This window comes from Simochromis diagramma, unplaced genomic scaffold (assembly GCF_900408965.1).
Source record: "Simochromis diagramma unplaced genomic scaffold, fSimDia1.1 OVJJ01000449.1, whole genome shotgun sequence".
NCBI classification, from domain to species: domain Eukaryota; kingdom Metazoa; phylum Chordata; class Actinopteri; order Cichliformes; family Cichlidae; genus Simochromis; species Simochromis diagramma.
The window spans coordinates 2,327,515-2,353,423 of NW_024387274.1; the positions used below are offsets into that span (position 1 = coordinate 2,327,515).

The window sequence follows — 25,909 nt, forward strand, 5'->3', positions numbered from 1 at the left end:
GGTTTTCCCACAGAGTGGCTAACCACCATCTTCAGTGCTTTTGGACTGTTCTGACTTGCAGCTGAACAGACAGTCCTTCCCAGCTGGGTGCCATCAAAATAAGTTTGTGATAATATTATTCTACAGCATGCAGTTATTAACAAACATAAAAAATGAAACATTATTATCTTGCTGTTCTAAAAGTTCCTTGTAAAGCCTTTAGTTATTTACACTTCTGATAGCCATCAATAAGCTTTGGGCATAATTTTGTTTGATATTTGAAAACGATGCTTGGTAGAGTTTATATAAATTGGTTGGTTTCCTGGCACCGACCTGGCTGTTAAGCATAGTTCACAAATATTCAATAGGATTGAGGTCATGGCTTTCAGAAGGCAGTTCCAGAAGCTTCATGATTAGCCTGCTTTATTCATCCCAAACCAGTTTGATATGCGTTTGACATCACTGTCCTGTTGGCACACCCAGTTGTGTCCCAATCGTATAGATATTGATATGAGGTGAATTTAAAGAATCTGGAAGTACTCGTCCTTCTTCACTATTCCCTCAACTTTTTCCATTGTGCTTATACCACTAGCAGCAAAACAACCCCAAAGCACGATGCTTGACAGTGTTCATGGATTTCAAAGCCTCACCTTTGAAATCCATGAGCACTTGCTGTAGCTCAGGTGGTAGAGCGGGTCATCTGCTGATCGGAAGGTTGGTGGTTCGATTCCTGGCTTCCCCTAGTCTGCATGCCAAATATCCTTGGGCAAGATATTAACTAAGTTGCTCTCAGATGCATCCATTGGAGTATGAAAGTGTGTGTGAATGTTACTTAGAAAGCACTTAGAAAAATGTGCTTGTGTGATTGGGTGAATGTACAAGTTGTGTAAAGCACTTTGAGTGCTCAGAAGAGTAGAAAAGCGCTATATAAGAACCAGTCCATTTACCTTTATACCTCCAAATATATCTCTTGTTAATATAATCAAATAGCTCAAGTCTTTGTCTTGGTCGACCATAAAACTCCATTTATTTGGCTTGTCCATGTGGTAGGGCTGTGCGATATGACCAAAATCTCATATCCCGATATAAGACATCTACCGTCCCGATAACGATATAAATCACAAAATATTTAATATTCTCTGTAAATTCTGTGAATCTCGGGCAGGTGAAGTGTTTCCAGCTGGGCGTCGTGTATCTGGAGTCGAGTGTTTTAACTGATGCATGAAACATTTTTAGACATAAGTTGTAACGGCCGCTGTTTTCTTTGTGAGTATTTATTACACGGCGTGCTGCGGGGAAACGCCTGTTCTAACGTTTGAGTCTAAGGTTTATTTTTTAGCACCTGGCGGCTCTTTTTTTACTTCTCATCTGTAAATAATCTGCATCTTTCACGTGATTCAGTTTATTTTGAAAAGTCTCAACAGGATCTTGAGCTTTATTGTGAAAGGTTTATGTGGAAAATAAACAAGCGGACATGCAATGGTTTTACTGTCGTTGTTGCTAACGACAACCCATAAAAACAGGCACTTGTCCGTCTGTAGTGTGGTTATATTAAATATAAGAGAAAGAGAGAACTTTAAGAAATTAATATAGCCACTACAGTGACCATCAAAACAATGAAAAAATATTGCCGTAAACAGTTTATTTTGCGACACCACGAAACAAACGGTAGCGTAAAATGAAACGATAGATGTTTTTATATCGTCATCCGATATATATCGTTATATCGAACAGCCCTACCATGTGGGCAGCTGTAAATCTCAGTAAAACTTGAAGCTGTCAATATTGGAGCCGGGGCTTCCTTCTTGGTCAGCACTCTCTCAGTCTATGTCAAGGTAAATTGCACTTCACTGTGGACAGTGACCCTGGTGTTTCAGCAGCTCTCAGTTCATTGCAGGTTTGAGCCTTGGTGATTCCTGGATTGTTCCTGAACATCCTAACCAATTTCTACTCATCTGATAGTGGAAACTGAGTCTTCTGACAGGTTATGGCAAAGTGTTGACATATATGAATAGTACTTACGTACAACTGTTTGAACTGATGAAATGAATTATGAAATGGCTCCAAGAGGCCCCAGAGAGTAGATTCTGTTCATGTGGACATTGCATTTTCAGTGGGAGAAACTTTTCATCACTCATCCAAGTCTCTTTCTCAGTCTCCCTAACCTTATAAACTGTAGGTTTACATGACTGCAACTGGTACAACTGACTAACAATGGGTCGTGAGGTCAATTTCACCATCATTAATATGCAAACTCTTGTGACCATTGACCAAAGTACCATGGTGGTACATTATAAATTGATTTCCCCAATATATAAATCATGGTAATCCACCTGGAACTGAACCGGATACACTACATGACCCTTTTGTGCAAGGGGACCTAGTCCTTCCTGTGGACCAGAGAGGGGGGCGGGGGCGTTGAAAGCCACTGAAATGTTATGGCTTGAGAAAATGCGCCTCAGCTGTTCCTGGGATAACCACATTTACTCTGGGCCGTCTTGAAATGATGCTCTTCTGCTTTCCTGGCCACTGTGTCTGTGGGGATGTTTGTACTGTGTTGTAGCGTCCTGATGAAACCCAGTTTCTGCTCCAGTGGGTAATAAGACTCAGACCTTAAATCTGTATTGATTTACAGTGCACACTGACTTTTAAATTTCCCCAATAATAATGGAAATCTTGTCTGCAATGGTGGAGAGGTTGACAGATGAGATGAGGTCAGGCAGGAGTCTCCGTGGCCTATAATGTTTGCAGATGACATTGTGATCTGTGGTGAGATTGGGGAGCAGGTGGAAGACCTGGAGAGGTGGAGGCATGCCCTAGAGAGAAGAGGAATGAAAGTCAGAAGAAGCAAGACCGAATATGTGTGTGAATGACAAGGAGGCAGGTGGAAAAGTGAACAACTAATAAACAGAGATGAGTTTAAACAGACGACAGAAGAGAGAAAATGCAGGGGAGAGAAGAGTGCCAAGGGTGATTTGAGACAGGACAGCTGTAAGAGTGAGAGCGAGCGTTTACAAGATGGTAGTGAGACCTGCTATGATGTATGGTTTGGAGATGTTGGGAGTGAAAAACGTCAGATGTTGATATTTTTTTTCACTGAGAATGACTGAGATAGACAAGACAAATAAGACAATTTGTCCTGTTTGTCTTATAAGACAAGACAAGTTAGAGAGGTAAAGCTTATTTGGATACGTGCAAAGCTACTGCATTAGACAAATGATGTTTAAGATGAAGCAGACAGGCAGAAGAAAAAGAGCAAGACGTCAGAGGAGGTTCGTGGATGTAGTAAACAAGGACATGCAGAGGGTTGGTGTCTGAGAAGAGGTCCCTAGGGACAGGGTGAGATGGAAGCAGATGATCTAAGTAGTAATGCTTTTTGCTGAGAGATATGACAAACTACATACAGTGTTGGGAAGGTTACTTTTAAAATGTACTCCACTACAGATTACAGATTACATGCCCCGAAATGTATTTTGTAACGTATTCTGTTACGTTACTCAATGAGAGTAACTGATTCAGAATACTTTGGATTACTTTGGATCATGCTTTTTACAGCTACATGAATGTCCTATTGCTGTGTGATTTATTACTATTACTGAAGGTTACTCTCCATACCAACACCAGCTAGATGTTTAAATCTTGATATAAAATGAGTAACAGTAGGTGGACATTAGGTAAGGCTGCACTTTTTGCAGCGATCTCGTATAGAAAACTATTCAGCGCGTATATAAAACAGGTCCGCGGCTCCGAACCGTAGTAAAGGGACCTCTGGCTGATACGTCGGGTTCGTGTCGGGCTCGTAGCCGAAAACTAGCTTTACTTTGTTGTCTGGGTCAACTTTGCTAGCGAGAGACAGAGAGAGGCGTTGAAAGCTTACTTACAACTGGGCTATTATTATTAGGGATGCAACGATACCAATTTTTTCAAACCGATACGATACCGATACTTGGATCTGAGTACTTGTCGATACAGAGTACAAAAACCGATACTTCTACCACACACGCACACACACACACACACACACAAATGCAATGAATTGGAAGACAGGTTTTATTTTATTCTCTGCCGATAATAAATAATATCTTAATAAAAATGACCACAAAAAATTTTCTATTGAAAAATAAGCACTTCTGTTAAATTATTGCAGAGTCTCCACATTGTAATTTAACAAAATATCACTGAACTATTGGCACTGTCTCGAGCTTTCGGAATAATAAATAAACACTTCTGTTTGGAATAAAATAAATACAAATTAGGTTTGAGAATAAAATAAACTTTTAACTTGTTGCAGAGTGTCCATATTGTAAGCAAACAAACAAAATAACGAAAGTATTTGGCATTGACGAACGAACTCCCCATCTGCCCGTGGATCATCAGTCCACAGTGCCGTTAAACCAAGGACTGACATCGCACACACACTGCTTGTCTTTACCTCTTCAGAAAGTTTTGGCACCATTATCTCCCTGATGTATGGGCGGCTGGGAATTTCATATCGCAGCTCGAGTATGCTGAGAAGAATCCTATGTTTTCCACGACTGGCATTGGCTGGTCATCCAGAGCGATAAAATGAGTCAGAGCCTCTGTTATTTTAACTGCCCGTGGATTTTCTCTTGACATTTTTCATCGCTTTTCCAAAACCTGAGTTAAAGTTGGCTGTTCCGGTCCACACTGCTGACATTTTGTTTAGCCTAGCTACAGCAGCCTCCAGTTTCTCTTTTTTTATCTGGAGCTGTCAGTCTGACTCGTCTAACCCTGTGCCTGTTTAGCGCGGGATGTCCCCCTAGTGGCCAATCTAAAAAACTACAACAAAAATGACAAGCCTCCCTCTGATTAATGAAATAAGTTAGTATCGGTTCATGGTATCGGTTAACTTTTACGAGTATGAGTACACACACATTTTACAGTATCGGCCCCGATACCCGATACCAGTATCGGTATCGGTGAATCCCTAATTATTATATTTACATGCTTCCAGCTCCCATTTCTGGTTGGTGAATACTCGTACTTTTCCACTCTCCTTTTTCTCCCTCCCTCTCACAGACACATCACGGGTATGGCAGTCCATTCTCCCTGCAGCACGGACTACACTGCCCATGAGGCTACATTGTTTAGGGTGAAGCTTGTAACACTCTGCTATTGCCTTCATATTAAATCATTTTTGTGAATAATAATTTTAAAAAATATTTCTTCACGTCATTATGCGGGCCGCAAGTAGAGGTGAGACACAGGCATTAGAACCTCTTAATGTGTGTTTTGTTTGGGTTTCCACCAGCGTGGAATTACTAAAAATAGAGAGGGCCTAGCCTAACATATGAAACAGGAAAAGACCGCCGTGTAATCCATTTATTTCAGCAAAGTAACTGTATTCTGAATACCACCTTTTCAAACGGTAACTGTAACGGAATGCAGTTACTCATTTTTTGTTTTTGAAATACGTAATGCCGGTACATGTACTCTGTTACTCCCCAACACTGACTACAAATTAGTGACCTGTCAAAATGTAAACTGTTTTACAGTCTACATGATCCATTGCAAGGAACTCAAATTTTAAAAACATGTAGGATTTGGAAATTTTGAAAAACTTTGGTTTCTGAAGTTGTGTGTTTGAGAGCGTCTTCTACCTTGCATGGAGAAAAATAAATAAATACAATCTGTGGATAGTTTGAAAGTGGACCAACATCTGTGTCTTCATCAGTCAGAACACTTTAGAGCCAAATTTAACCAAGTGACCCATCCAAGCACAAAGAGAACATGCAACCTCCATACAGAAAATTTTAAAAGTGAGCGTTTGAACCCAATTGGAAGGCAACCAATTGGGTGTGAGGGGAAAAGAAAACAAGAGGCAGGAAGATGAGAGCAAAGGGAGATGGGACAAAACACAAACTAAAGGAGAGAGCACGATTTTTAATCATGTTGAATGATGCTGCATGCACACTGGACTGCCCCCTTAAAGGAAAGCAATAAGGAAGATGATTCATATCCTCAGAAAGATCTGGGACACAACAGCAGGTTTAGGAACACGTTTGTTTTGATGCAGAGTGGAAAAAAGCAGGGATGCAACTAAAGAAAGTAAGAGTCTTCAATATCCTAGTCTGCAGATATTAATTTAACTCTTAAAATGATTTTTATACATCATCCAAATCCTTTTGCACATGGTTGAAAGCATTTCTGCCTCAGGAACTTCCTTCACTATGGAGAGGTTCCATTTGCAATATCTCCCTGTGACAGATGGGACCTTGCATTTCCTTTCATTAGGGAAGTGGGATGATGATGGGTTAGAAATTAGATCACAGGATTGAAACTGCAGTCTCTGTTGCCCATCTTGCTTCAGACTCAAGCATCTGTCAAGTACCAAGCAGCACACTTGGTAGCACGGATACAAGCTGAGCTCAGCCAATTGTGTCTGAGCCATGATAGCACGTGAGCAGACCGAGGTCACCTTTGCTCATTTGATATTATTCATTTCTCTAATAGAAGCCTTTATATTGGATGATGTAAGCTGAGTGAGCTGGTAAAAATTACTTGTGAGGTCTGATGGATAACAATGGGAGCAACACGCATACAGCTGATGCATAAGTGTGTTCAGGTTGGATTCTGAATCCAAGGCTACCCAGGTACTTAAGTCATTCAAAGTTAAGCGCATCCTGATCACTTTAACCTTGGAAGTCTATGCGCATGTGAGATAGTATGTGATAGTATATTGGAAGTTGGACCTGCATAAGGTGATGTTTTATGTACTGCCTATAAAATGTTTCTCAACATTTTGGGGGATCCTCTACTTGGAAGAGGCTTGTTGACAGTTCAAGGCCTGGACTGCAATGTTCTTCACTTAACTTTTGTCATTTACATTATGCTTTTGAGCCACCACTCATTTTTTAATATTCTGCTTCCAAGGAACCAATTTATTAAAGTGGTAATAGTTATCAGGACTTTCTAAAAGTATTTCAATCGTTTTCTTTGGACATGGACTTTTTCACTCATTTACAGTCCAGTTCTTCAGTCCTTGGACTTCTCAGAGTCCTTTTTGTTTTTCTTTCTTTTTTTTCTGTTAAGCAGCTTTAATCTTTCAAAGATAAAAAATGGCACCAAACATAAGGAATGAATCTGACAACCTAGCAAAGAACTATATCTTCAGTTACTTTGTTACTAGCAGGCTGTATCAAAAACACATAATTTTTTCTAATTTCTTTAGCTGAATCTGCAAAAAATGCCAAAGATAAATATGTCATTATAACAGGCATAACATTGTTTTTGCAACAAGGAGTACATTGGAAAAAGTTGGCATATGTCAGCATGGTATGTAGTGTATCCTTAAGAAGCATGGGGAAAAAATGCAGCAAAGAACTGAGAAATGCATCTAGCCCTTCAGTTGATCCATACAGTATTTACCAGAACCTCATTAGAAGTACATTTACTGGAATGGTGACTATCAAGAAGCCATTCTTAAAGAAAAAAACTAGGAGAAAAGGCTGCCAAGGTACATAAGAACTGTACTGAAAATCAGGGGTAGCACAGCTGATGGAGTGATGACTCAAATTTGACCTTTTTGGCTCATTGTGTACAGAGGAGGTGAGGAGACAGGTTCAGTCCTGAGTGTTTATCTGTAAAACAGGATGAAGGCTCTGTGATAGTTTGGGGATATGGGGAAACTTTATAAATAAAGTTTATAAGTTTATTATGTTTCCACCAGCGGTATTGGACGTCAGGTCAAAACTGATGGAATTATGAACAAAGAAAAGTCCTGTCAGTTTTTGATACACGATGCAATAATATCTGGAATGCGTTTGATTGGAAAAATCTAAATTTGTCAGCATGGCAATGATCCCAAACATGCTATCATATGCCTCCCAAGAGCCCAGACCTCAGTTTTACTGAAACAGTGTGGTATCATCAACAGAGAACAGACAACATCCAAAGAAGAGCTTTGATCCCTGAAGGCTATTTAAATAAATGACCAAAAAGATTTTAGATTAGATTAGATTAGATGAAACTTTATTAATCCCTCGGGTGGGTTGCTCCAGGAAATTTAGTTTCCAGTAGCACAGCACCGACAGAAGTTGCATGTTAAAGATAAAATAAGGGGAATGAGAGCAAGGATATGAGCATAAATATATGATATATACACATATATAAATACAAAATATATAATAGGGATAAATGGGAATACCAGTGGATTGTACATTTGAGTGAGTCTATTGCCCAGTGATTATTGCACAGTCGAATATAAGAAAAAACATTGCAAATATTGCACAGTGAAAAAAATCACTTCAGCTTAGTTGTCCCCCCTCCTTTATCCTCCTGTTTCTCCTCCCTCTCTCCTCCAACGAGGAGATAAACAGTCTGATGGCGTGTGGGACAAAGGAGTTTTTAAGTCTGTTGGTTCTGGACTTTGGGAGAAGCAACCTGTCGCTGAATAGGCTCCTCAGATTGTTTACGACCGTGTGCAGAGGATGCCCAGCATTGTCCATAATGTCCAGCAGTTTCTTTAGTATCCTTTTCTCTGCCACCATCATCAGAGTGTCCAGCTTCATGCCGACCACAGAGCCAGTCTTCCTGATCAGTTTCTCCAGCCTGGATGAGTCCTTCTTTGCTGTGCTGCTCCCCCAGCACACCACAGCATAGAACAGTACTCCTACAACCACCGACCGGTAAAACATCCTCAGGAGCTTCCTGCAGATGTTAAAAGACCTCAACCTCCTGAGGAAGTACAGTTGGCTTTGGGCTTTTTTATACAGGTGCTGCGTGTTGCATGACCAGTCCAGTTTGTTGTCCACCCACAGCCAGAGGTACTTGTACATGTTGACTACCTCCACATCCTCTCCCTCTATCTGAACTGGCAGTGGCCCTGCTCTAAACTTCCCGAAGTCCACAGCCAGTCCCTTGGTCTTTGAGGTGTTGAGTTGCAGGTGGTTTGTGTGACTCCATGTGACAAAGTTCCTCACCAGTCTCCTGTACTCTTCCTGATCATCCCAGATACACCCCATGATGGCCGTGTCGTCTGCAAACTACCACAGTGTCAAACGTGATGTCCTTCAGCCTGACGTACTGTGGTCTGTCAGTGAGGTAGTCGGAGATCCAAGCGACGAGCCAGGGGTCCATCTGCATCCTGTTTAGTTTTTCCTGAAGCAGACGGGGCCGGATTGTATTAAAGGCACTAGATAAGTCAAGAAACAGGATCCTGACCGTGCCTTTTCCCTTGTCCAGGTGTGAGTGGGCTCTATGTAGGGGGTACAGGATGGCATCCTCCACTCCGACATCCGCCTTGTAGGCGAACTGTAGTGGGTCCTGGGCATGTTGTACTGGTGGTCAATTACTGATTGGAAGGTTGGTGGTTTGATCCCTGGCTCCTCCAGTCTGGGTGAATGTGGCATGTTGTATACAGCTTAGAGCTTTGAGCACTCCGGTAGAGTAGAAAAGCACTATATAAGAATCAGTCAATTTATTATTTACCATAGTGTCAGGGGGAGAATTGAGGGACATAGGAAAGTAGGGAGAGGGCTCTGTAAAGGTGAGGGTCGGGGGGTCAAACCGGTTGAAGAAGTTGTTGAGTTCGTTTGCCTTCTCCACAGCCCCCCCACTGTGCTGTTCTTGATGTTGTGGCCTGTGTGATGGTTTTCACACCATTCCAGACCTTCTCTCCAACTTTTGCTCCACCTTCCTCTTGTAGGTGTCTTCTGCTTCCCTTAGGCAGCCTTTCACCTCTCGCTGTGCTGCTTTCATCTCCTCCTTCACTTTGCTTCTGAAGGCCTTCTTCTTCATGTTGAGGACAGCTTTGACTTCCTGTGTTACCCACAGTTTGTTATTAGGATAGCACCATGCCGTCTTAGCAGGGCGACCACATCCACACAAAAGTTGAGATAGACAGCGTGTTGCCCCCTCTATATCCTCGCTATGTGGGCTCAGAAGAACATCCCAGTCTGTGGTGTCATAGCAGTCTCTCAGAGCTTCCTCTTTTTCTGGGGTCCATCTCCTAATGGAACGCGTTGTCAAAGGCTGCCTTTGGACGAGGAGTGTGTACTGTGGCTGTAAGTAGACCAGGTTGTGTTCTGACTTCCCTAGTGGGGGGAGGGGGGTAGCTCTGCATGCATCTGTCACATTAGCATACATCAAGTCAATTGTCCTGTTGCTCCGTGTGGGACAGTGAACAGCAGCCAGAGTAGAATTCAGTATGACATGATTAAAGTCTCCAGATATAATAATGAAAGCCTTGGGGTGTTGTGTCTGCAGTCTTGCTGTAACTGTGTGTATTTCCTCACAGGCAGCTGTTGCGTCGGCCCTCGGAGGGATGTAAACACACACACAGATCACATGATTGAACTCCCGAGATAGATAATATGGCCGCAAGCTAACAGCTAGCAGCTCCAGGTCCAGACGGCATACCGATACTTCAACGGAAACGTGTCCAGGGTTACAATATCTGTTGTTAACGTAGACAATGAGTCCCCCACCTCTGATTTTTCCCGCTGGCCTGCGTGTCCCTATCGGCTCTTGCCGATGTAGGATGTAAATCCACATAGGTCTACGTTAGTCTGGGGCGTGAGCTCGGTTAGCCACGTCTCAGTGAAGATAAACAAACTGCACTCACGGCAGAGTCGGTGGTTGTTCAAAGGAGACAGTTCATCAGTCTTATTCTGTAGCAAGTTCACGTTGCCCATTGTCACTATCGCTTTCCTTGCACCAGCCTTGCAGCCTCTGTAGCTCCTTTTTAGCTCGGCCGGGATGTTGTGTCTCATGCCGGTCTGTGTCTTTGTGTTTAGTGCCAGCAGCTTCGCTCTCGAATAGACGAAGGAGCTGGTTCCAGAAGTTTTAAAAAGTGTGTTATCCATGCTGTATCTAAGAGGTAGAAAGTAAAGTAACTAGAGGAAGATGAAAAAAAGTTTGAAAGTAGTATAAAAATAGTTAAAAGTTAAGAAACAAGTACAGTGTTGCAGAGCTACTTGGAAAGGCTGCCGTCACACACCATCTTGGATTTTCTGAGGAAGCTTCAGGCTGTGCCAAAGAATAAACGTGGACCTACTATAAATGTTGACTTTCAAGGTTGTTAGAATTATACAAACTCTCAAAATATACAAATTATACGTATTTACCATTTTCCTAGTAAAATATTTAGAAAAGGATGGCTTAAGACTTTTGCACAATACTGTAGTTTCATGCGGTAAGTTAGTACAGCTTGGGTATTAGGGTGAAGAGACTAGCAACAGCAATGCATTTTGTTCCTAATATTGTACAACCCCAATTCTAGAAAAACTGAGAAAGTGTAAAAAATGTAAAAAAAATTAAAAAATAAACAAAAATGTTTCAAAAAGTCATAAACTGACATTCACAATAGAATACAGAAAACTGCAGCAGCACATGTCCAGAAACACACGTCTTATAATGATAGTCCATACATTCAATGTTTTGTAACTGAGGAGATCAGTTGCTGAACTTTTGGGAGAGGAATGCTGTCCCACTCTGGTCTGATACATGACTCTAGCTGCTCAACAATCAGTTGTTGAATTTTTCATTTCATGATGTGCCAAATCTTTTCTGTTAGTGAGAGGCCTGGACTGCACAGAGGTCATTTCAGCCCCCACACTCTTCTGCTACAAAGCCATGCTGCTGTAATACATGCAGTATGAGGCTGAACATTGCCTTGCTGAAATATACAACGCCTGAAAAGACATAATCTGGATGGGAGCATACGTTGCTCTAAAATGTGGTATAGCAGTCAGTGTTGATGGCACCTTTCCACATGTGCAAGCTGCCAATTCAAGCTGTGTCCTCCATTTTTTGAAATGTGTGCTAATAACAACCTGGATAGTCTGCTTTCTTTAGATGTGGCGTCCATATTGTCAATATTCAAAACAGAATTTTAGAATTGTCTCTTGAAATTTTCAGATTTGCCTATTGATATTATGGATGGTGAAGTCTTCATGACTATCATGAAACAATGTTATTCTGAAATATATCTGAATAAAATATTAGTTTATAAGTTTGCAAATCATTGTATTATGTTTTGATTTACATTTTACAGCGCCCCAATTTCTTGGAATTAGGGTTTCAAGTATTTCTTATTTTTATTACTTACATAAAATAAAGATCCCTGCAAATATGTTTTGATTACCAGTTCCTAATATAATGTTTAAATGGTGACACTGTGAAAACCCTGTGCTTTTGAAAATGGAGGGAGGAGTTTTTACATCAGATAAACTCCAAGAAGTCACAGGTGATGTTGTTATTAAGTTCTGTAAGAGTTTGTCTGTTGTACAAAGGAGGAAAATGTTATTCTGCATTTGCATTGGTACCCCTTCTCAGTGAATCTGTTTTTCAGTTCTGCTCTATGTTGACACTTCATGTCTCGTTGCTTGTGTGGTTTTCCACCCACACACAGAACATGTTGGCAGAGGTACAAAAGCAGTAGAATTTGTGTCAAAGTTGTTTAGCATCTTTGATGGCTGGTAATAAATAAAACATATATATTCTATGTTCATACACATTCTGAATAACAAAGGTAAAATACACTGAAATTAAACAATGTGGTGTCACATTCAGTCCTAACAAAGTCAGACTACCTTCAAGCTTGACTGTTTTATCAAAGACTTGGTATTTGATTAACAAGATATTATAAATAAGAAATACAGTAAGTTTATACACTCCCCATTTTAGAAAAAGAAGGGCTCTTTGTATAGTTTAGCATTCCTCTACAGATTCCTACAGATTACAGTTATGTCCCATTATCTGGCCTACCTGACACTACCAGTGAAATGTTTAAATACAAGAACAGAAAACAGATGAATGTGGCGTTCTTTGTCTACAGGTAGCCACCAAGGTTGTGCCAAGAAATAAAAGTCCTAAGAATGCCAATTTGAATTACAATCCTATATCTAAGCAGCATGAAACAAAAATAAGAAATTACTGTTGCATTTATAAATGCAGAGGTTTTTTTTTAACTCACTGAGTAGAAATATATAGTGTATAATAGCTTGCTGTCTGTTACTAATATCCAGTTTTAATTCCTCCTTTATCTTCTGTCACTCTCCTTGTTCAACCCCTTTTTTTCTCTGAGAAAGCAGTTCATTTCCTTTTAAATGGGTGAGTTTCCACATATTCTTGCATCTTTCCCATGTCCCTGAACCCTCTGAATCCCAAGGTTGAATGTGAAGGTTGATTACATTACAGTGAGGTGATGAAGGCTGTCTACATTTAAAGGCACCTTCAGTTGCGGCCCACAAATGCCTGTGCATTCACATTCATTTTTCTGGAAATCTATTTTAGCTGAGCAGCTGAAAAAGAAAGTAACTTTTATTTTGGAAAATGAATCCTTTTATTTTTCTAACAGAGCAGTGACTCCCTGGTGCTACTATACATACAAAGCCCTCCTGTCCATGTCTTTGTGCCTGCTGGGAAGCTCCAAGAGACTGTCAAGACCTCTCTGCTCAACCTGAATCACTAAGGTTTATCCTGCAGGACAGGATGTTTATAGAAAGACGAAATAATAAAGGGAACTGTGGACAGCTTCAATGAGGGTTTAATTTATATTATAGTAATAGTAATTTTAGCTCATATTACAATATTTTATTATCAAAGTGGGATTGTAGTGGTTTCAGCAGAATGGGTACTGAGGTCTTTCAAGGACAGCAAAAAGTTGTAAATTCAAAAACTTAAACTGTGCGGGTATTAGCACCAAAATGTACTTAAAATATAAATGTCAGGGAAAACAGTGTTGTCTTTCTCCAGTTAAGTGAAACATGGTGTTTTTTGGATGTATATTGCTGCTACTTGTATGTGGGTGTTGCATATTACTGCTGTAGATTGGTATATGCTTGATATATTTCTGGGTTAATATACAACATTACATCATATTTTGTAAGAATGTCACGTGTCATGTATAACCTCTCTCCTGTCAGACCCGCCACATCGGTTTACCCTTCATTTTATCTGAAACATGATCCAATATTTGAGACAGCTGAGTTAAATTCAACCACTGACCTTTCTTATAAATAAATATAAAATATAGATATCATATATATTATAATTATAATTTAGAATTAACCTTTGTAGCTGCTGCTGTCACAGTTGCTAGGCTAGACCATCGAATTTAACAGCCTTTCAATGCAGCCGCTGAATTTAGACACAGCTTCTGTGAGAAAAATAACAAGCGTTCTCTGCTTCCACGTTGGCATACCTCCTCTTTGTTCCAAATAAATTCTGATTAAACCAAAGACAGTATAAAAGATGGACATGAATTTCTGGAGTCAGCTTTTCATGCCTTCCTTGATGAGTGTGTGGTTTTTATACCACAATATCTCTATTTTGAAACTTGCTATAACAAAATTACAAAAGTAATTTGAGGCATGATGCTTAAATATACTCTTTGTTACCCAAAATTACAAAATGTTGGGCAACCAAAAATACTTTTTTGTAGTTTTATGTCATGTATGTTGTCTTTGTTGTTAAATAAAATTGAAAAATAGTTAAAATAGATAAATGTGGACTGATTTCAATAAAGATTTTATCATTTTTAAGTTAGCAACTATGTACTTGGCCTTCATAAAGTAGCAACAGAATCAGACACTTTCTGTGGAGTTCACTAATTTAGAACTAAAAAGAAAAAGAATAATTTTAACAAATAATACGTTGAATATTTTTGACTTAAGAAGCTTAAGTAAATCAAAAAGGATAAATATTTTTAAAAAGAGATGTATTTATTTTATTATTTTCTTTGAATTGGACAAATTATCCTAAAATGTCCAACTATAAGTTTCATTTACGTTTAAATAGACTTTACAGCATTGCTGTTGGGCAAAAGAAAGTTTATATAAGCCTCATGCCTGTTACATGTCTATATTACATGTGAATGTATGATGCCAACCAATCAGTGTTTGAAAAAGTCCAATAGAAAAAATGTGGGAGTCACTATCAAGCATGATTTGAAGATGGGACACCTTTTTCTGACACATGGTTGGGGGAACATATGGTGTGAGACTGAAGTAAGAATATTTGCCCTAGTAATGATATTTAAAATGACATAACCTGTAAATAAAAAAACAAGCGTGAGCATATGAAGCTGTAGAGATGTTTTCATGATTTTTTGTTTTTTTTATTTCGCATGTTAAGCGATTCAGTTTTTCTCTTCATTGCCTCAGGGCCCTGCAGTGCAATATTGAAGGAGACGTTGATTTGTGCACATTTCGCATGCTGATACTGATGTGATACTTCTTGCACAGTGAGAGGGCATTAAAAATTTCTCCATTTCAGCAACAACAGTTGCTCAATCTCAATATGGGTGACTATGATGAGACTATTTCTCGCTAGCCATCTTTCGTCCACTGTAAGAAACCCCGGAGTGTTCCTGGATGGCTCTTTTAAACTCGAGAAACAGGTGTCCACTGTGGTAAAAAACAGCTTTTACCAGTTGCGTCAGATTTCCAAAGCAAAGCCGTTCCTTCCTTTAAAAGACCTTGAAAAGCTTATCCACGCATTTATTACATCCAGACTGGACTACTGTAACTCCCTGTACTCGGGCCTCCAACACTCCTCTCTTTGCCGGCTCCAGTTAATTCAAAATGCAGCTGCGCGTCTTTTAACAGGTACGAGAATTCATGAACACATAACTCCAATTTTAGCCAAATTACATTGGCTCCCTGTTAAATATCGTATAGATTTTAAAATTCTTTTGTTCACTTTTAATATTTTGAATAATTTAGCGCCCAGTTATCTTTCTGATTTACTCCATTCATACAATCCCAACAGAGCACTTAGATCGTCCAACCACAGGCTCCTAGCACAACCTAGGACTCGAATGAAGTCGAGAGGCGACCGGGCCTTTGCATCCGTGGCACCCAGACTCTGGAATAACCTCCCCGTTCATATTCGCACTGCTGAGTCTATCCAGTCTTTTAAATTACGTCTTAAAACTTATTTTTTTACTTTGGCTTCTGTCTAGTTGGCTGTTTTAGCTTGTTGCGTTGTTACCTATTGTTTGTTGTCCTCTTTTATTGTTTGTTTTAACTGTCTCATGTTTTTATTGACTGTGAAGCACTATGGTCAACACTGTTGTTTTAATATGTGCTATATAAATACATTTTGATTTGATTTTGATTTGATTCTATGCAAGAGAAATTGTGGATGAGCAAATTATGCCATTTATGGACAAGAATAGCTACCCAGTACACCAAGAAAATGGGGTTTCAAGATATTAGTCCTTGCTGGACCAATCCAGCTTTATTTGTTTTGTGCCAAATCACAACAGGATCAAATTTTGAAGTTTACATTGGGAAAGCTGTCCAACCACCTGAGATTCTAGGTGTAGGGGCAATTGGAAATGTGGGCCCAAATCCCAAATGGCCAACAATATGTGACAACCCCATCACCCCCATCAGATGTGGCTCTCTGAGTCTGGTTCTGGCAGAGATTTCTTCCTGCTAAAAGGGTTTTTTTTCCATTCTTACTCTTGGCATGTGCTTGCTCATAGGCCATTGTCTGATTTTGATGTTTTCTCTGTATTACTGTAGAATCAATATGAGATGACACTGGAAAATAAGATCCTAAGCCTGTTTTAAGTGATATACGTAAATATGTTTCAAGTGTTTTTCTACTCTTTATTTAATTTGTTGAAATTTCTTGAGAGATTTTCTGATGTGTTATTGCTCTCTATCTTTTGATAAATGAGATAATAATTTTCTCTGTTGTTTTTTACCATTAAATATCCTCGCCCCTGTGGGCGGTGGATCCTTCAAGCTCAGGTCCTCTACCAGAGACCTGGGAGCTTGAGGGTCCTGCACAGTATCTTAGCTGTTCCTAGAACTGTGCCAAGCACTTCGATTACCACTGGGACCCCTGTTACCTTCACACTCCACATCTTCTTGAGCTCTTCTCTGAGCCCTTGGTACTTCTCTGGCTTCCTTCTTCCTGATGTTGCTGTCACCGGGAACCGCTACATCTATAACTACGGCCGTCTTCTTCTGTTTGTCTACCACCACTATGTCCGGTTATTTAGCCATCACCATTTTGTCCATCTGTATCTGGAAGTCCCACAGGATCTTAGCTTGGTCATTCTCCACCACCCTAGGGGGCATCTTCCATTTTTTTTCCATATTCGGCACAGATGTTTCTGTATACTGTGTTGGCCACTCAGTTATGGTGTTCCATGCCTGCCTGCCTGCTAGCATCTTGCACCCTGCTGTTATGTGCTGGATTGTCTCAGGGGCTTCTTTACACAGACTGCACCTGGGGTCTTGCCTGGTGTGATAGACCCCAGCCTCTATGGATCTTGTCCTCAGAGCTCATTCCTGTTATGCCATGATTAGTGCCTCTGTGTTGTCTATCCATCCAGCTTTGTCCAGCCACTGCTAGGACTTCCGGATGTCAGCCACCTCCGCTATCTGCTGGTGGAACATACCGTGCAGAGGCCTGTCCTTCCATGATGGTTCCCCCTCTTCCTCCTCTTTCTTGGGTTTCTGCTGCCTGAGGTATTCACTGAGCGCGCGGTCAGTTGTGGCCATCTTCCTGATGTATTTGTGGATGTTCGTTGTCTAATCCTAGACCGTGGTACTGACACTCACTAGTCCCCCGGCCTCCTTCTTTCCACTTAGTGTACAGCCTCAGGGTGCTGGACTAAAGGTGAAACCCCCAATGCATGCTCACCTTTCTCCTCCTTTGGCCAGCCTATTACCCCAGCAGGGTACCTGATCACGGGCAGGCGTAGATGTTGATAGCCAGATCTTGTTCTTACCATTCAGCTGACTCTTCAACACTTTCCTGACCCTCTGCAGGTACTTGGTGGTTGCAGCTTTGCTAGCAGCCTCTTCATGGTTTCCGTTTGCCTGTGGGATCCCCAGGTACTTGTAGCTGTCCTCAATGTCTGCAATGTTGCCTTGTAGTAGTTAGATTCCCTCTGTCCTTCCCTCTCCCTCTCCAATCCAAACAACATTCCGATGTTGTTGCTGCATATACTGGTGGTGTGGATCAGTGAATCAATCTTTCATGCACCCTTGGCATACATCTTGATGTCATCCATGTACAGGAGGTGGCTGACAAATGCTTCATTCCGTAGGCAGTCTTCTCATTGATCTCACCGAGGGGGTTCAGGCTTATGCAGAACAGCAGTGGGGACAGAGCATCTCCTTGGTAGATCCCACACTTGATGGTGACTTGTGCTATGGGCTTGAAGTTGGCCTCTAGTGTTGTACTGCCACATCCAACATCTCCGTTGAGTTCCTGATGAAGGCTCTTAGGGTGCTGTTGATCTTGTACAGTTCTAGGCATTCCAGGATCCTGGTGTGGGGCATTGAGTCATAAGCCTTCTTGTAGTACAATACAATACAATACAATTTATATAGCACATTTAAAAACCAGAGGTATGCCAAAGTGTTTCAAGGAACCAATTAAGAGCAATAGCAGATACAAATACTGATAAGCTGACAGGTGTGAGACATAACTAGCCAATAATACACCGGGCATAGTAGGCACAATCCAAAAGGCTGAAGGTTAAATCATTATAAATATTAATCAGAGCAAAAAGATAAATTATAGTACACTTACTTTAGGAAGCCGGGAAGGCTAGACTAAATAAATAAGTTTTTGATCAAATACTGAAAAATACTGTTGTTTAGACTAGAATAGGGTGCCCGGTAATAAAACTGTCAGGTGCCCGTCACCATTTTGAGATCTGCGGCAGTGTGTCTTGCAGGATACATCTCCCTTCTAGAAGTATTGTGAAAGTGAAATAAAGTGTTAAATGGTCTACTGAGCAGTGTTTTGTCTTCCATTGGAAGCCTCTGAGGAATCAAAAGAACTCGGTGAAGTGTTGACCTTAATAATTGGGGGCTCGTCCGGGATTCCAATAGGAGGCTAAGGAAGATGGATTGGGCGGTCTGGGGGTTCGACCAGCGAAGCGAACAGCGACCCGGGTCATCTTAAATAAAGGTAGTCACCGCCTGTAAGTGTGCATATTGGAGTTTATTTAAATTGTCTGTTCGCTAAGTTGATCGAATTCTCAGTGTCAATTTGCTGCAGTAGACAAAGAGGGGGTGTGTGAGCATCATCCGTCTCAGTGCGTTACAGCAACTAAATTGGGGTGTAATAAGCTGAGTAAATGAACTGGTTGTTGTGGATGACGGCTGAAAGTGATAGAGCAAGAGTAATTGCTCTGGGCTTGGCTGCCCCACTCGCTCGCGGATGCAAGGGCGAGACCCGTGGGATGGGAGGACTAGGGTGGTAACCTGGACTTGAGGGCATCTTAAAGAACCAGTCAGGGTCGGGGATCCTGCCACAGCTGAAGTGTGTATGAGAATAGGCCCCCCCACGTACTCTGCTATGGACGTATGGGCCACGGAGGGGAGTGAGGCAGAGTCTCTGTAGCAGCGCTTCTAAGCTGTGTGTGTGTGTGAAGCGCGAGAGGTTGCATCTCGTGTCTCGATTGAAATCGAGTGGGTAAATTCAGTTTACAGCCTGTATGAGTGTGGGCCCAAGTTCTTTAGCCGGTTAGATTCCGAGTCAGAGACTGTGGAATCCTGCTACAGTGTCTTTAGATTGTGAGTGTGTATAAAAAGTTAAAATAATTTGTTGCAGTTGACAGTCTGCCTGACAGTGGGGCTGAGTTCTTTTGCTGGTTAGATTCCGTAGCTGGGTTCGTTGGCCGCTGTAGCGCCTATAGACTGTTTGGGTTAAAGTTGGGTTAGAAATTAGGCTTAAAGTGAATTTGCGTCTAAAAATGTGTGTTTGGGTTTTGCAGAGCGCGACACATGCTCTGTATGGTGTGTGAGAAGGAAGTGTCTCCCAGAGCGGGGTGAAGCAGACTGACAGAAGAAGGAGGAGCGAGCAGCCCAACTCAGAGGGGTGGAGTTGAGCGTGAGGGCGTAACAGAGGAGGAGCGTTGAGGAGGACAGAAGAGAACAAGGGTGACATCTGGTGGACAGCGGTAAGTATTACATTTGTGAAATAAAAATGGCAGAATTAAAAGAAATGATTAGAGGAGAGCCTAGGGTTAAAACAGGAGATGGAAATGTAACCCAACCAGTGCAGGGCCTCCCTACACCCCGGACTCTGCGTTGTGTAAGTTTGTGTTGGATTGGGGTGCACAGTAGAGAGACCAGTCGGACACAGGCGTTCAATTTGTGGCTCGGACTGCGCCGTTTATTCAGATGCTGGGGCAAACACCACTCCAACTCTGCTGCTGGCCCTTCGCAAATCACAGTAAAAACTGCGTGATTATCAACACATAGTGAAAGCCAACAACAAATATATAAAAAAAACACACTAAACAAAAATAATCATGTCAAAATTCCTCGGTCTCAGGAATGCGCATGACACAAAACTAACATAGCAGGACTACCAGCAAACTGTAGCTGAAAAGCTAATGCTTCATCTTGCATTACTTTGCCCGAATGAGTGCTCTGCTAACAAGCAGGAATGTAGCCTGAAATTGCGGCAGATATTACAAAATGGAACATGCACACAAACTGCTCATACTCTCATCAGACAGTACACGAACCTCTCAATAAATAAAACATATGCTTGGCTTAAATGACAAACCACTATTTTACACAGTGGAACACTTCATTTTCAACAAAACCAATGCAGTACGCCACTGACAGTGCTTACCTTCGCAAATCACAGTAAACACTGAACCAAGATGGCGCCCGCGCGAACAAGAAATCTGAACTACGGTGTCCTGCAGAGGACAAATGGTCAAAATTGCTTAGATCTACCATACATATGCAGCTCAACAGCGACACCTTGTGACTTATTCCAGTCACTACCTTACTTCCGCCCCTCCTTTAAGTGATGGCGTCCCAGTCATCAAACAAAACAAAATAAAACAAAACAGTCTCAACTATGTATAAAAGAATAACGGTGTGGGAAGATGTGCAGTGTAATGCGAAAATGTCTATGTGTGTATCCTATTAGTATGGGTACATTGGCTGTGTCATCCTACGTGTGTCCTGCAGCCCTTCTTGCTTTGGCCCTCTGCCACAGCTTCCATCCCCTTTCTATTTTCTTCTGATCCTCCCCTGGTTTGTTAACTCTCGACCCATGTCAGTCTCTTGGGGGATGCCGACTCCTCGGCAAGTTCCTCCTTGGTTCACTGGGTCTGGGAGGTGAGTGGGTGCCCCTGGCAATTTCATTTACCCTCCATTCTTCACTCTCTTGTCCTGCCCCTGTGTCCCTTTCCTCTGGTCCTGTGGGGGCAAGTGATCCATTTGCTGTTTCAGGTGAAACCCCCTCCACACCGCCTTCCAGGCTATCAGCCTCCCCGTCCTCGATTGTGTCCAACTCTTCCCCCTGTCTGATTACTTCACCAGCCTGCTCTCCACTGTCCTCTATGTCCTCAATCTCCCAGCTCTCCTCCATGTTGAGCTCCATTTCCTCCCTTGTCTCCTCTCCCACCTGCTCCACGGGAAGAAACATACACTGTGTGAGTAAGTTGCGGTGGACCACTCTTTCCGTATCACCATTTTCCGATCGCACCACATACACCGGCATGTCTGGCTGTTTCTTCACCACAATGTATGGACGTGACTCCCACTTGTCTCCTAGTTTGCTTCGCCCCTCCACATGACACACTTTAACAAGAACTCTGTCACCCAGGCTGAAGCTTTGACTCTTTGCTTGCCGGTCATAGTATATTTTCTGGTGACCCTTAGCCTGGCGAGAGGCCTGATTAGCCTGTGCATAAGCCTGTGACAGGCAGTCATGCAGGGTCTGGACATACTCGCTATATCCACCCGACCCATTAGTGGTTGACAGCCCAAAAACCAAGTCGACAAGGAGCCGGGGATGCCTGCCAAACATTAAGTAGTATGGTGTGTACCCTGTCGAATCATGGCGGGTGCAGTTGTAGGCGTGTGTCATTGCATCCACATATTATGCCACCGGGGCTTCAGGTGAGCTTCTAGCGTCCCCAGCATGTTCATGAGGGTGCGGTTAAACCATTCAGTTGTCCCGTTGCCCTGTGGGTGATAGGGCGTGGTGTGGGTCTTAGTGATTCCGGTGCATTTACAAAGTGCCTTCACCACAGCACTTTCAAAATTGCGCCCTTGGTCTGCATGCAATTTTGCTGGGAAGCCAAATCGACAGAAAAAGTTTCTATACAGCACCTTAGCCACTGTGCTGGCTCTTTGGTCTTTAGTGGGGTATGCTTGCGCATAGCATGAGAGATGGTCAGTGACAACGAGGACATTTTCGATACCACCTTTTGATTTCTCAACAGTTAAAAAATCTACACAAACTAGCTCCAAGGGGGCACTGCTGTGGATACTGACCAGGGGGGCCCTGACCCATGCGGTTGGAGATTTTCTAAGGCAGCACCTCTCACATTGCTCGCACCAAGCCTTGATTTCCTGAAACATCCGTGGCCAATAAAATCTCTCCCTTATCATGTGCAATGTCCTCTCAAAACCAAGGTGGCCTGAGCCATCGTGGAGAGCAGTCTTGACTGATATACGCAAATCCTCTGGTAGCACCAATTGCTCAACTACTCCCCTTTGGCTGTCTTGCATGCAGCGGTACAGGATGCCATCCCTTACCGCTAACCTTCTCCACTCCTTTAAGAGAAGGCCCACGTGCCCTCCACCACTGATCCGCTCACTGCGGCTTGGTTTCTGGTTCATACTCTTATAGTGCAAGACAGGGCCAATAACAAGGTCTTTTTTCTGCCCTGCACGGATCTCCTGTTTGGTCATGGTGGGCAGGGATTCCATCCCCACATCCCTCTAAGGCTCAGTGGATGTAGGGGGGCCGAGTTCAACTTCCTCCCCTGCAGACGTACCATGGTCAGCGAGGTTTTGAGTATCCTGGGTAGCCTGTCTCACACCATGCCCCTGTTCGTCGACACCCACCCACCCACTGAGGGCATGTCTGTAGGATGAACATGACCTCCTAGTTACACATGCGAGAGAGGGCGTAAGCGTTTGTGTTGCTCTGCGCCCTCCGATACTGGACATCAAAATCGAAAGCAGCCAGCCTAGACACCCACCGCTGGCCTGTAGCATCCAGCTTTGCTGAGGACATAACATATTTGAGAGGGTTGTCTGTCTGGACAGAGAACCTACGCCCATAGATGTGGTTGTAGAATTTGTCTGTGACTGCCCATTTGAGAGCAAGGAACTCGAGTTTGTGTGCAGGATACCTTGTCTTTGCTGGGCTCAAACCTCTGCTGGCAAAGGCTATGACCCTCTCAGCTCCCCCTTGGACCTGAGCTAGAACGGCGCCCAGACCTTCCCCTGAGGCGTCCGATTGCAGAACGAAAGGCAGGCTATAATCAGGATATCCCAGCACTGGAGTACTTGTCAGCCTTTCTTTGAGGGTCTGAAATGCCTTCTCGCATTCATCTGTCCACACAAAAGGTGGCCAGACTTTTCTTTCCCCCTCTCTTTTTCTTTCTGGGGTCACCAGCAGTTCGGCGGTACAGGGGAGCAGCTAGGGTAGAGTACCCACTTACATACCGCCTATAGTATCCAGCAAATCTCAGGAATTGCAACACTTCTTTGCGGTTTGTGGGCCTCACCCAGTTTTTCACCCTGCTGATCTTCTCTGGGTCTGTCCAGATCCCCTCAGCAGACACCAAAGTCGCTCACAGTGGTGGCTCTTCTATGTTGTGCCATGCGCTTGTGAAGTGGCTGTTTGGTCTTTCCTGTTGTTTGGAGAGACCAAACAGCCACTTCACAAGCGCATGGCACAACATAGAAGAGCCACCTCCACAGGACAAGACTCAGCTGTCCATCTGCATCTTAAGGATAAAGGACACTCTTTCGAGGATGCCAATGTTCACATTTTGGACAGAGAGGACAGATGGTTTGAAAGAGGAGTGAAAGAAGACATCTATGTCCACCGTGAGCGACCATCTTTGAACAGAGGCGGTGGTTTACGACACCAACTGTCTGCCATCTATAATCGAATTTTGAGATCCCTTCCCAGACGCCTTAACGCCCACTCACATCCTGGGCCATCTGATCTCAGGAATTCGCATGATAAGGTGGGGCCAGGTTTCACAATGAACTCACCCGAAACTCTGGCTGATTGGGACCCACACCCATTTTCACACCTTGGCTCAGGCGATTAGAGGATCATCAGGGGGTCCTTTTGTCCCTCTGTGGGGGGATACTCCCACTAGGTTTATATCTGGGACTCTCCACCATTTGACCTTAGAACTGAAGAAGCTTCTCGGATGAGAAGTGAAACGTCTTCAAGTAACTTAAAGAAGTCCAGACGCTTTTCTTTGCAAGCTCCTTTGACTACGATGACCTGGATGACTGAGAACCTTCACAGACATTCTGACCCAAATACTGAACCTCCTTTCTCACAAGCTGGCATTTAGAAGGCTTTAACTTCAAGCCATGCTCCCGAAGCCGATCAAACACCAGCTGCAGTCTTTCCAGATGCTCATCAAAGGTTTTAGAGAATATGATGAGGTCATCAAGATAGATTAGGAGGTGGGTGAAGTTCAGATCGCCAAAGCAGCAGGTCATGAGTCTCTGAAAGGTGGAGGGAGCATTCTGCAGTCCAAAGGGCATACGATTTGCTTCAAAAAGCCCCATAGAGGTGCTGAATGCCGTCTTGTGTTTGTCATGCTCCGCCACCTCTACCTGCCAATAACCAGAACTGAGGTCAAGGGTGGAGAAGTATCTTGCCTGCCCTAGAGCCTCCAGGGCTTTCTCTATTCTGGGGAGAGGAAAAGCATCTCTCGTGCTACAGGAGTTCAGTTTGCTGTAGTCAATACACAGCCTTAGTGATCCATCTTTCTTGGTTACGATCACGACAGGTGAAGCATATGGACTTTTGCTGGGCCTGATAACTCCTGCTGCCTCCATTTCTGTCAGCAACCTTCTCACATCCTGCCACTGTGATGGGGGGATATTACGGTAAGGGAGTCGAAATGGCTAAGAGTCAACCAGAGGGATTTCATGTTGCACAGTCTTTATATGGCCATAATCCATGGGATGCTGTGAGAACACACCTACATTCCTTTCCACAAGCTCTTTAAGAAGGGAACGCTGGTGCTCATTTTCGACATCTGCTCCACTTAAATCCACTTCCTGGCTTGCCACCATGTGGTCCATACCCAGGCATGCTTCTCTGCCTCCGCGAATGTGATGACTGCTCTGCATCCTGTCTGAAAAGTCCATAATACTTTCCACCAGAGATGCCTTGGCCAGATGTGTGTGAGGCTTGATAGTGATAGCATGCTGGGAAAGGTTCATCACATCCTTTCTTTACATCAGCAAGAACTCTGGCGACCAGGATGTCTTGGCTGAGCCGCAGGGAGGGGTGGCCTTCAATTAGGGCTGTATAAGTCTTTCTTTGTGGTCCAGCTTTTATTTTGCACATTAACTCCATCTCTTTCCCTGCTTGAATGTGTACCTTACGACCAGTGTAAACAACGGGGCACACTGTGTCATCCATATCACACTGTTCAGTGCTCCCAATCTCTAGCAGGGACGTGTACCACTCCGGATGAGTCTCCTTGACCTGGAGAAGGAACTGCTGGCCGTAGGTTGCCTGGAGGTGGCTTCTGGAGGCACGGAGGACATTAGTTCCCACAAGCAGAGGAACAGAGGAGCAGTACTCTGTGATAGTGACAACAAAAGCAGGCACACCCTTAAACTCTCTCCCCAACATGATGCGTAGCACACCATGGTAGGTGACACTCTGGCCCCCTGCACCTTCTATGGGTATCTTAGAAGGCTGTCGCTTTTGTTTATGGAGGGTGGGGTGGCTGCGCCAGTACTGATGCGTAATACTGGTTATTTGGGAGCCAGAGTCGATGAGTGCCCTGCACTTCATTCCGTTGACTTCCACCTCCCCCTCATTCCTGGGACCAACTAGGGGAGTGCTCTCTCCTCCGTCACCTTTGTTCACCTGCAGTGTGGGGACTTGCTGCTCGCCCATGGTTGCCCCGGCGACCGCCGGAGACCGCCTCAGGAGGTGGTCGGACTCTCAGTGGAGT

General features: G+C 43.2%; 1 protein-coding gene across 3 annotated transcripts in view; it reads right to left on the reverse strand.

Moving 5' to 3' along the window:
• Nucleotides 1–25,909, reverse strand: part of LOC120715599 (retinoic acid receptor beta-like) — a 301,344-nt gene that overhangs the window by 57,891 nt on the left and 217,544 nt on the right. The window lies entirely within an intron of this gene.